The 12,410-nt window shown below is 43.0% G+C and overlaps 1 protein-coding gene across 4 annotated transcripts in view; it reads left to right on the forward strand.

Annotated features, from left to right (window-relative positions):
• KANK1 (KN motif and ankyrin repeat domains 1) overlaps window positions 1-12,410 on the forward strand; it is a 170,750-nt gene that overhangs the window by 129,865 nt on the left and 28,475 nt on the right. The window lies entirely within an intron of this gene.

Here is a 12,410-nt window from a genome sequence, read left to right on the forward strand (position 1 = left end):
GATGGGAGAAGCTCTCTAGTTAAGACCTGCATTTCATCTGTGTCCGTTCTGACTGGCAAAAGCTAGCAAGAAGATTCTGGAGCCATTGAAGTTGCTTGTCAACACGTTCTCTCTTTAAGGAAGCACTAATTAGACCCTTTTGACCGATATTGTGCCCAGTCTCATTACTCTCTCTTTTTGTTATGGAATGTTATTGAGAAGGCTGTGGCAAGACCTTTCCAGCAGAATCTGAAGTACTGTTTGTCCATGATTTTAGCTGATTCGGCTTTAGGTCTGGGTTGGGTTGAAAGACTGCATGAATGCAGTTGGTTGGTAATCTGTTGATGATAGATGGGAGGTGTGTGTGCTTATACAGATGACCAGAAGGAAGTGGTGACCTGCCTTTGGACCCCAGCAGGAGTGGATGAGTGACTGTGTTCCTTTCGTTTTGACAGATTCAAGGGGTTATTGGTTAGCTACTCTCCTCTGCATCGAGAGCTTTCTTAGGCAGAGTTTCACAGGGTTCCCTTCTGTTGCCATCCTGTTCAATGTGCGTATGAGCTTGTGTTTGCTAAGAAAAAGTTGTATTCTCAACTCAAGTCAGGTAACTCACAGTAACAAACATGAGGTGAAATCCTAGTGGCGACCAGGCAGATTGTCTTTTAACTTGTGTTAAAGTCAGTCTGCCTAATCTTCACTAGGATTTTATCTCATGTTAGTTTCAGAGTTAACTAACGTGAATTAAGAATTCCTAGTAAAAATACACCCAATAGGGTAACTAGGAAGGAAACATGGGCAGCTTCATCCTCTGTCAGCAGTTCTCCACCAGGGGTCTGTGGCCCTTTGGAGGTCCCCAGGCCTTTTCAGGGGGTCCGTCAAGCAGGGCCGCTCAGAGCCCCAGCGGCTGAAGCTTGGAGTCCTGAGTCCTGGTACCCTCTGGGGTGGACCCCCCTGCCCCTGCCTTGGGGGGGTTAAAGCCCGGAGCCCTAAGCCTCAGCACTCCATGGGGCAGAAGCCCCAGCAGAAACTGCCCTGCAGGGTAGAAGCCACCCCACGAGGCTAAATCCCTAAGCCACCCCCACCTCCCAGTGTGGCTAAAGCCCCAAGACCTTGAAACCCCCCCTCAGCCCCACGGAGCAGTAACCCCCACCACACACAGCCGAAAACCAGAAGCCCCCACAGCTGAAGCCTGGTGCTGCCACCCCTCCCCGCTCTCCCCCCGCTAAACCCCCCAGCCGCAGGGCCACGGAGTTTTTATAGTAGGTGGGGGGGGGGACTCTGAAAGGAAAAGGCTGAGAACCCCTGTTCTCTGTGCTGCTTGTCACCCAGCTTGATATCTCCATCTCCCTCAGACTAGTCTGTGTGGATGAGTGATTTGCCTAGTGCTAAGTGGCAATCTGTGGCTTTCAGGCTGGTTACTTGACTCAGTTTAGACAAGACTTAGAGGAGCAACTGGGAAAAGTGCTAAGATATTGTTGCCCCATGCCTGCCATTGGTATACAAAGCTCACAGCCTGGAGGTGTTGTGGTTGCTGAAATCAGCTGCGGCGCTTAAACTAGTCCAGTCCCCTGTGACTTAAAGGAAGGGGCATTCTCATGAAGCTACCTGCCAGTCCAGCACTGGCTTTTCCTCTACTTCAGCAGCGCCAGAGTCAGTTGACAAGGCAAACTTTAAGGCCTTTTTCCATTCAGGCTTTTGAGAGGTGTGTAATTGGAGGGGGGGCGGAGGCGGGGGTTGATCGTCATGACAGGTTAATATAGATAAGGTGGACTTTATTTTTTCATTGATTGATCTTATACATTTTATACGTTAGTTTTTATGACACATGTGCCTAGAACAAGTGGGTAGGCATGTCATAAAGTGAGTGGAATAAAATAAATATTATCAGATGATGGAGATGCGTCCTCAAGTAGATAAATCATGAGAGATGCAGAAAGTTGCAATTTTAGAGTATGCTTGAAAATAGCAGGGTGCCTGAACTTGCCTTGTTTGCATCTGGTTTTGGAAGCAAAGTAGGCTGGGTTGGGATGTCAGTGCTTGGATATGGAGACCGCTAAAGGCAAAAGGAGCCTGCAGATTCACCAGGTAGTTCTTATGCAGCAGCACAACATTTGAGAGAGAGAGAGAGAGAGAAAGTCAATTTGTTTGAGCAGCTTTTCTGAAGGCAGTGAGACTGTGATGAGCCAAAACTTGCCTTCTGTGGCGCTCCCTCCAGTCTATGAGAGCTTCCCACTTTCTTCTGATTGCCCTTTTTCCAGGGAGCTCTGGAATTTGGGTGGGGGAAGATGCCAGCTGATGTCTCTGTGAGCAGTGAGGACTAGTGGGGATGAGCCATTGTGCTGAGGCATTCGTGACAACTAATGAGAGAGAATACACGATGGCAGCTTTAATAGAGGCCTCCAGCAATATTTCCTGCCCTGGAAACAGTTTGGGATATAGCATCTGTACTCCTTCCCACCCATGCTATGTGTTTCCTGCCTACTGCTACTCCACTTCCCTTGATGTCTCTGAGGCCTTGTCTACACTACAGGGGGGAAGATCAATCTAAGCCCTGGTCTACACTGGGGGGATCGATCTAAGTTACGCAACTTCAGCTATGCGAATAACGTAGCTGAAGTCAACGTACTTAGATCTACTCGCCGCGGTGTCTTCACTATGGTGAGTCGACTGCTGCTGGTCCCCCGTCGAGGCTGCCTGCACCTCTGGTGGTGGTGAAGTACAGGAGTCAACGGGAGAGTGCTCGGGGGTTGATTATCACATCTAGACTAGATGCGATAAATCGACCCCCCACTGGATCGACCTGCCGGATCAGTGGGTAATGTAGACATAGCTGAAGTTGTGTAACTATGGGTATGTGAATAATGTAGCTGAAGTTGACGTACTTAGATCTACTTACCGCGGGGTCCACACTACGCTATGTTGACAGGAGACGCTCTCCCATTGACTCCCCTTCTCGTTCAGGTGGAGTACAGGACTTGATGGGAGAGTGATCTGCAGTCGATTTAGTGGGTTTTCACTAGACCTGCTAAATCAACTGCCGATGCATCGATTGCCATGTGTCGATCCTCCAGTAAGTGTAGACAAGCCCTGAGACAGAGATGGGAAAGGGACCAGAACAAAGCAACCTTAGGGCTTGTCTACACTTACCAGGGGTTCGACGTGCAGCGATCGATGCATCGATGGTTGATTTACTGGGTCTAGTGAAGAGACCCACTAAATTGACCGCAGATCGCTCTCCCGTCAACTCCTGTACTCCACCTGAACGAGAAGTGCAAGGGGAGTTGACGGGAGAGTATCTTGCATCGACATCACATAGTGTGGACCCCGTGGTAAGTAGATCTAAGTACGTCAACTTAGGCCTTGTAGTTGAAGTCATCTTTCCAGTGGCCAGAAGAGGTGATTTGTTACACTTACAAAGTGTCTGTGCTATAGTATCACCAAAACTAGCACTGTATCAGGAAAACTAGTACAACCAGAGAGTAGGCTTCAGCCTACAATTTTTAGGCCTCAGATGAGGGGATTATTAACAGAGAAGGTAGGTTGATTTGAGTGTGATAAGAACCATTTTGCATTTGAATGCAGACAATCCTAGTTCAATGTTTTGTGTGTGCGTGCAACGATTCCGTATAAATAAGCATAATCCTTTATTTAGTGTTAATTAGCACGGGTGACTTCTTATATCCTGCACTCATTTTCCAGACTAGCCTCATCACCCTTTATTTATTCTTACCAGAATGCTCTTACTCATTAGCTGTTCTTGATTTTAAAATCAAAATGTCTCCTCAGCCAGAGCTAACCTTAGAGTTGCAGTGGCATATAACTTTACAAAATTGCCACCTTTTGGGCTGCAACTTCTCAGCTCGGAGGTTTTCTATTTTTTAAAGAAAAAGGAAGTTCAGCTCTAACGTATAAGGATCAAACATTCAAATAAATGCATGTAACTATTTTTGGCAAAATACTTTTAAAATGCACTATTTATACTTCATCTTTCTTTCCTCTTCCCCTTTGAGCGATCTCTTCCCCCTCCCTCCCCGCCCTAGCCCCCCCCCAACCACTGTTAATTGCCCTTAGTTACTTCAGCATGAATGTAAAGTTGGAAAATTCCAAGATAAGGCTTCCACAGCAAATTTAATTCTGCCCAATTATGTGTGTCTGTTGCATTTGCGTCTTTTTGTTAAATAGCAACTTATAGCATGTACCTTGTAGACATAGTTATTAGGCACATTTTTTACAAGTACTAAAATTAGACTTGGCAGAATTCAATTTTTTTTTTATTTTACAGATATTGATAATTTTTATTGATTTAAATTTTCACAGCTTTGGGGAATTGTGGGGTGGGCAGACAGTTTTTTAATGATAGCAGATGTTGATATGCAAAAAGTTAGTTTTATAACAGTTAAAACACCAATTGTCAACCTCGCATGTCAAAATATGTAAAGTAAATATTCTTAAATCAAACTCTAATAAAAGTTCTTAGGCAAAGTTAGAAAAACGCTGCTTAGCTGTACATTTTGATGATTGATCAAAATGTTTTTTAATCAGTTTTTGTGTGTAGGGTGAGATCTACATTTGCCAATACTTACTAATAAAAATCTAATCCATGCACACCTAACTGAAATGTAAATTGTGGAAGTCACGCACAATGGGTTGTGTTAATTAAAATAGCCACAGTTAGCTCCAGAAATATGTTGACATTCGTGGTGAAGATAATGTAAATATAGATATGGAAAAGGTGTCTCACATAGTGTCGTGAAAGTCATCAAACTGTGTTGGACCATTACTCTGAAAGTAAACTTTTTTTGTAATTGAACGATGTTACTAAGGTCCCAATCCTACAAACACTTATTTATGCCCATATATAACTTAAGCACATGCGTAGTCAGGCTGATTTCAGTAGGGCTCCTCACATGCATGAAGTTCTGCACATGCATACATGTGTGCAGGATTGGGTCCTAAGGTGGCACTTGAACATGCTCTCAAAAAATAAAACTATTACTACTTGTACCGTGGTCAGGCACAAGTAGTCAGAACAGGGCATAGAGCTACAGAGGAGTGGACGAGATGACCTCTCGAGATCCCTTCCAATTCTGTGATTCTATGAAAAGCCAAAGCTTCTGTCCTGTGAGCTAAAGAAATGGTTCCACTATTTTAGGAACTAAAAATTGAGCAGTAAATAGTCATGGGACATGTATAAACAAATGAATTTATTTGATCACTTAGAACCAGACCAAAGTGCGACCACTGACACTGTTCCTATGACGTGGTGATTTTTTTGGGGAGAAAAATTAATTCAGTTGAAGAAAGCCTGTTCACTGTGGGCCTAATCCAAAGCCCAGTGTAGTCAGTGGAAAGACCCACCTCTTGACTTTAGCAGATTGTGGATCATGTCCTATATTCTTTGTTTTCTTAATGGGCCCACTTAAGATAGAAAGAGTAAAGAGTTAAGGCATATGATCCATCTTAACTATACCCCATTTGCCAAAGTATTGTGACGTTTACAGTAAATGTAATGGAATGCTCAGGTCTAAGACCCTTCACATGCAAACACAACATAGTGATTACGAACAGTCTTTTGTTTAGCTCACTTTCCTTATGCTCGTTGATTGGAAGGCTTGGTCTTCACTAGTAAACAGTCTAACTCCTAGTGTAGACAATGGTATGTCAACAGAAGGGCTTCTTTCATCGACATAGCTATTGCCTTTTGCGGGGGTGGATTACCTAAGCTGATGGGAGAAGCCCTCATGTCCATGTAGGTAGGATCTCCACTGAAGCACTACAGCACAGCACAGCCACTTCAGCTTTTTAAGTGTAGACAAGCCCTAAGGCTGGGTCCTTAACTCACCACTATGGGATTAGGTACTGCGGATATCTAAACAATATGTAAGACTACATATTGCATGAGTTTACCCTTTTTTGCCAACATAGAACAAATTAACATAATATACAAATCTTCACCATCCTCTTCCATCATGAGGGCAGTGTTTTCTCTGGAAACTTTTATAAAAGACAGCAGATATAGCGATATTGGAGAAAATATAGAACAAGTCATCTACAGCATGCAAGTGTGTGGGTGTTCTGCAACATCCAAAATGGAATAAAATGCTATTCACTACAAACATTTGTATTGTAGTCTTCACCATGGTGTCTGGGTGTTGGATCTTTATTTCACTTTATTAACATCAAAAAGAAGTTGCTATCCAAAAAGCTCTTAGTGTTTTTCCAAAATGTAAAATACATATATGGTTTAGATTAAGACAAATTTTGTTTTAGTTTAAGAATATTTTATATATATACACACACACACACACAGGGCCGGCTCCAGGCACCAGCTTTCGAAGCAGGTGTTTGGGGCGACATTCCGAATGGGGGGGGGGAGGGGGCAGTCCGTGTCCCATGGTGGCAATTCGGCGGCAGGTCCTCCAGGAACCTTTACTGTAAATGGAATTTCTCTATAACAGGAGAGCCAGGGCAAACCCTTCCTTTTCATTTCGGAGTGGTAATGGAGTCTCTCATCGTCTTCTGCAGTTGTGGTAGTTCAGGGTGGGATGGAGAGTAGGTTCTGGAAGTCCATAGCTTTACTCTCTATGGGAAGCAGCTGTAGCTAAATCAGCTCCTCTTCATTTCCAGTTGGCAGCAGTTGTAGCAAGGCTGGAAACAAGAGAAATCTTGTCTCTCTCCAGGGCAGTGGTTCCTTCCCTGCATTTTCCCTGCTTAGCTAGAGTAGGTGATGAGAGGAAGGTAATATTGTAAAACTTATTGCCATGCTTTTTAAAAAAATCTGGAAAGGAAAAAAGAGATTTGGTGCTGCTTTAAGGCATAAGGAAGGCCTGACAGGCTTTTTTCCTCTCCTTATTCACTTGATATTCCTCAGATAGAAGAACAAACGGGCGGGGGTGTGGGGAATCAGAAAACCCATTAAGTTCCTTGCAAACACAATAAAGAACCGAAAAAGAGACCCCCCTTTTTTTTCCTCCCTTTTCTGTGTTACCTTTTAAATCTGAGTCTGGCACATAAGAATATTATGTGGTTTCACAGTTATACCAATGTTCTGCTTCTTTGCAACATTCCTTATATCTTTTTTTATGTGATAATTCTTGGAGAATGTATTATTCATAACATTATTTCAGTGGAAAGGTTTTTTTAAAATAGTTATCAGACTAAAGGTAAAATGCTTGAGCGCACATACCCTAAACATATGGAGAGAGAACCTTTTAGATGCAAGCTGTATATTCTTAAAGGCATCTTAGATTTAGAATAAGCTTTTAAAATGTTTTCAGGCTGCCTTTCTTCTCTTCTGTTCACTACTTCTTGACCCTCCCAGGACACTATACAGTAGTGATTTTTTGTCTTAATTAGCATGTTGAACTGAAACTACATCTGTCCAAATTCTCCCTTTGTCTCCTATTGCTTACGCTTACATGATACCAAGGCTTTTAACTAATTTGAACCCATCAATTAAACATTGTAGTCTTTGAATCTCCCATTCAGGGAGAAGAAGCAATTTCTGTGGGCTATGCTAGCTCTGACTCAGTGCTTTAATATACTGAAGTTCTTGTGCAGTGCATCGGATAGGATATAATTTAATGGAAATTGGCAAGACTACAGTGTTTAGACAGAGCTGGTCACAGCAGTTTCAGGAAGAGAGAACAGAACAGTGTGTTTGTTAAATGATGCCTATGTCCAGTTTGTGATTATTATTCAGCAGGGAGACGGAAGTGCAATTTGTGCACGCTTCTAGATAACTGAATTAATGGTGACAGTAACACAACGAGGCCTCTACAAATTAAAAAAAATTCCAGAATACCTTGCTTCACAACCACTTGTCCAAAATGAGCACATACAATGTAAAGTCCAGCTTCTAATGGTTGAGTGTTCAGCAGATGAAATAGCAATGCATATTAAATTCCCAAGCTGATGACTTAAGTCTGTGTGTGTGTGTGTCTGTGCGACTGTGTTAAAGTTAACCTTTGCAAATCAACACGCAAAGAAAAGAAGTTCATTGTGGCGCAGTGGTGTAATTTATAGTTGTCTGAAGTATTGCAGAGATCTGCGAATGTCTTTTATTTGTTGCAGTGCCCATATTCAGCTAGCCAAGGACCAAATAAGAGGCTCAACAGGAATCTCTTTAGTGTTCTCTGTTGCCACTCTTTTTAGTGGCAGTGGGATTTCTTGCTCACTCAGAGTCCCAAGATATGCAGACCTTTCCTCTTGGCTGAATGGCAGATCGATTCAGCTTCCTCAAAAGTTAATCAGTGCTGCTTTGTGCAGCACAATACTACCCACCAAATGCTAATGGAGCGAGTGCATCCATGGTGCGTCCGGTATATCAGGGCTAGGAAAGAAAAGAATAACGTTCTCACAGGGTTTTATTTCTTTTCCTTTTTAGTAGATTTTTGAAACTGGCAGAATCATTTTCCATTTCCCTAAAATAGCAGCCCACTTCACTTTGTTTTTGTACTTTGAAACTTCATAGCAAAGTCTGAAATGGATGTGCCTGTAAAATGCGTAAAGGCTTGGCACAGCTCTGACATGGTGCATCATAGATTTTTCTTTCCTCCAGATTGCATAACTTCTTGTTGTTTATCTGTAGCATCAAGAACCATTGCTGCAATGATCCCCCTACAGTGGTGTAATTGTGCTAGTAAAGTGTACCTAGTGTTATTTTAATGAAAAATTGTGTGTGATTAACTGCACACAACTCTTAAAAAAAAATACAAGTAAGTAATTCTTATTATAGGCTGTCAGGTGCAAAATGTCAACATTACTAAGATACCCAGTTTAGCTAGAGACCACCAAATTAGCCACAGCCTTAATTGCAAAGATGCAAGGAATTGATATGATTTTGGAGAGGCTTAATTTCGGTAATTTCCACCTGAATTGTTTCAGGGAGAAATATTTGACAGTTTAGCTCTTATGATTTAAACTTAAATGAGCTGTCTTCAGAGGTTTTGAGTAATTTTCCACTGTTAGGTTAATTCTGGAGTCTTGGGACTTTCCTGCCACAAAAGCACAATGCATGATATGAAGGGTTAAATGTTTAATGAAATTCTTACTACTTTTTTTAACCTTCCACCTTTATGGTTTTGAATTTGACAGAAAAATATAAGTGGTTAATTTTGAAAATAATACAATCTTTTCTACAGTTTATGCCAAAGTTCTGAGTCTTTGTAGCAAACCAAATGCTTCTGCTTTCTATAAACTGGTTTTACAGAGAAGAAAGTCCGTAAGAACATCTGGCACTTAAACTGACACTGCCATCTTGTTTTTTTTAAAAATAAAAATTTAAAAATACAAAAGCTAATTTTCTGAGATAATCCTTTAAATAATATGTCATGAATAACGGTCTGTTATTGGAGGGGGGCAGTGTGGCTGGTAGCAATGTCTACTGTTAGGGTTGCCTGATACTTATCTTTACATCTCTGTTTTCAGTTGCTTATAACATTGCCAAACTTTAACTGTTTGGGCTGAAATTGTCCATACTGGGAGTCTGTCTCAGGTTGAATATTTTTGGAAATATTCAGCCAAAAGTCTTCAACAGTTTTTGAGAACAAGGCCAGAAAAAAAATCATTGTTTTGCCCATGTGAAATTCTGGCAGCCTTTTCTCTGCAAAGCTCTAGTGTCCTCTGCCTTTAACAAATTCCATCCCTGCCACATTTCAGGGACTTGCCTTTTGCCTTCCTCATGAAAAAATGCTGCTATTTGACCATGTTATAAGCCCTTTTGAAAATCATAATTTACACATGCTGAGTAGAGACTTCCCAGAGCTATGCAACTAAAAATGGCAAATATTCAATCCACACTGAGCATGCCTCGGGGCTGCAGGAGGCTGAACAGGATTTTCCCTGTGACTGCAGATCTCTGTGCCAGGACCGTGCATAGAAGAGGAGACAAGAAGGGTGTCTCTCCTGCACGCTTATCGACCCTTCTGCTGGGTCCGAGCATTGTGGAGGCGGAAGTCTCCTGCATCAACTGCACGGGGGGACAAAAGCCGGATCTGAGGATGAGATGGGGGAAGTAGGTTGGGACAAGGAGCTGGAGTGGGGTGGGAGGCAACTGGGGCTGAAGGCTGAGAGGAAAACTGAAACTGTAGTTGGGATGTGGAGAGGAGACTGGGACTGGCTGGGCAAGGAGATCAGGAATGAGAGCCAGGCGGGCAAAGAAGACTGGGACATGTTGATCAGGATATTATGCCTGTAAGGTAAAGTATCCCTGGCCTGCAACCAGTTGGCTGAAAGAAAGGAGTGGGGGAAGAGGGAGGGGAACAGATCTGACAGGCAGGGAGGGAGTTTGGGGAGAACTGGCACTGGCCAGAGAGACTGGGACAAGGAGCCACAGGGGTTGGGAGACTGAGATTGGATGAGGAGCCTGGGGGAGAGAAATTAGGACTTAGGAACCCATGGGGGAGATGGAGATCATGGGTGAGGAAGCAACTGTAGGCCAGTGAAGGGGTCAGAATCAGATCAGGGAGAGGAGCCGGTAGGGGGGGAATCAGGAATGGGGAGGATAGGCAAGGAATGGGACTTGAGCATGAGGGGTGAAGGAGAAGACTATGACTGCACCTGGGAGTCTGGAAAGGGAGACTAGAACTTCCTTGGCAATGAGAATTTATTTGGTTGAGGAGAATGGGACTGGGAGGAGAAGACAGGAACGGGAAAGAGAGAGGACAGGAATGGGGCAGAAGGGATCAAGTGGGGTGAGAGGGGAGGCAGAAGTGTGTGCCCACTCAAGCACATTTCCCAGCCTCCTTCACTACACAGCATCCACGTTCTGCAACAAATGAGGCAGAGATCCTGTAGAGAACAGCCTCCTTCAGTACACTACCCTGATCATCTCATGTGGAAAAATAGTACATGCTTATGTAACTAAAGACTGAATTGTTACCCCTTGTGACCAAGCTACTAGTGAAAATTTTGGGATCTTGTAAGTTGTTCAGTCAGGAGGAGAAATTGATGATGGAGTCAGGTATTTCTTTGATGCAATCCTGTTTATGTACAAAGAATGTACAGAAAGTCCTGTTTCCCTGAACACAGTAGGAATAAAACAACACGAGAGTATGTTAGCTCCCATTTCCAAGCCCCCTTTCCAGTCAGCACTTAGCCCAAAATCTCCCTCATAGCTTTTCTCAGGGCCATGTTCCCAGTGCTTGTCCCCACTCTATCCTTAGCTTTTCTGCTGTTTCTTAGTTCTCTGGTGTTCATCACTGCTTTACCTTCTCCCTTTTGCACAGTCACACTTTCTATTAAAACAATACCCAATGACTCCTCTCCACCCACATAGTTGAAATTCCTGATCAGCCTCACCTGTTCCTGTGTTTGGTTAGAGATCCCTATTGTTTCAGCTACCTGCTTCTCTAAAAGAGCTTAATGACTTCTTACAGCTATCTTAAATGAAGGGCAGCAGTTATACCCTCTAGATTCAATGAGGTTTAACCCAGCAGTAGCCTAACAGCATCATCATGCATACACCCAAGGGAGCTGAATTAAGGCTGCACATGCAACCCTAATTCTGCCACTTCCTATCTTTTGAGCGCTTGAATTTGCAACCTTAATAATATTCTTTATAGTTTTTGTGTGTGTAATATATATACATACATGGATATTTTTGCTGCTGATATTTAGAAATTTATTTTGGGTAAGTCCATGAGTAAAAACACCAAGACCCCATTCTGAAACTGAAGTGTTTTATCTGGCAGTCCAACCCCACGCTATCAATTGCAGGATTGGCGCCTCTCCTTCCTTTTTAGTGCACACACCCACCAACTACAAGCTCAGTTTTGCTGCTCCGACTGCAAATCACCCTTTTGCAGGACCATTGTTAAAGTATGAGTTCTCCCCGACCGTAGAGGAAAGTGTGGTGCCCTCAAGTTGCTGCAGAAGTCAGGAAGCACAATTGACTGAGATGAAGGATGGTCCAGTAGTTAGGACAGTACCCTAGGAATTGGGAGATCCAGGTTCAATTTCTTGTTCCTCCACAGACTTCCTATTGCGACCTTGGGCAAGTCTCTGAGCCTCAGTTCCCCATCTGTAAAGTGGGGATAACAACACTTCCTGACCTCACAGGGGAGTTCTGAGGATAAATGCATTTAAGATTGTGAAGTGCTTTGGAATCTGCTGATTAAAAGTGCTATTAAGAGGCAGATAGTATTATTGTCCTCAACAAAACGGTGAAACTGACTAGTATTTATTTGTATTACTGTTGCACCTAGGAGCCCTAGTCATGGAACGGGACCCTATTATGCTAGGCTCTGTACGTATGCAAAACAAAAAGATGGCCCCTGTGTTGAAGAGCTTACAATTTAAATAGACAAGACAGATCCAAGGTGCGGGAAGGAGTGTCAAGCAGGTCAAGTGAACAATGTGATGGCGTCAAAAGTCATGTTAGTTCCACAATTTTTATTTATTTATTTTTTGGTTGGTTGGGTTAGTGAGGA

This window comes from Lepidochelys kempii, chromosome 5 (genome assembly GCF_965140285.1).
Source record: "Lepidochelys kempii isolate rLepKem1 chromosome 5, rLepKem1.hap1, whole genome shotgun sequence".
Taxonomy (NCBI): Eukaryota; Metazoa; Chordata; order Testudines; family Cheloniidae; genus Lepidochelys; species Lepidochelys kempii.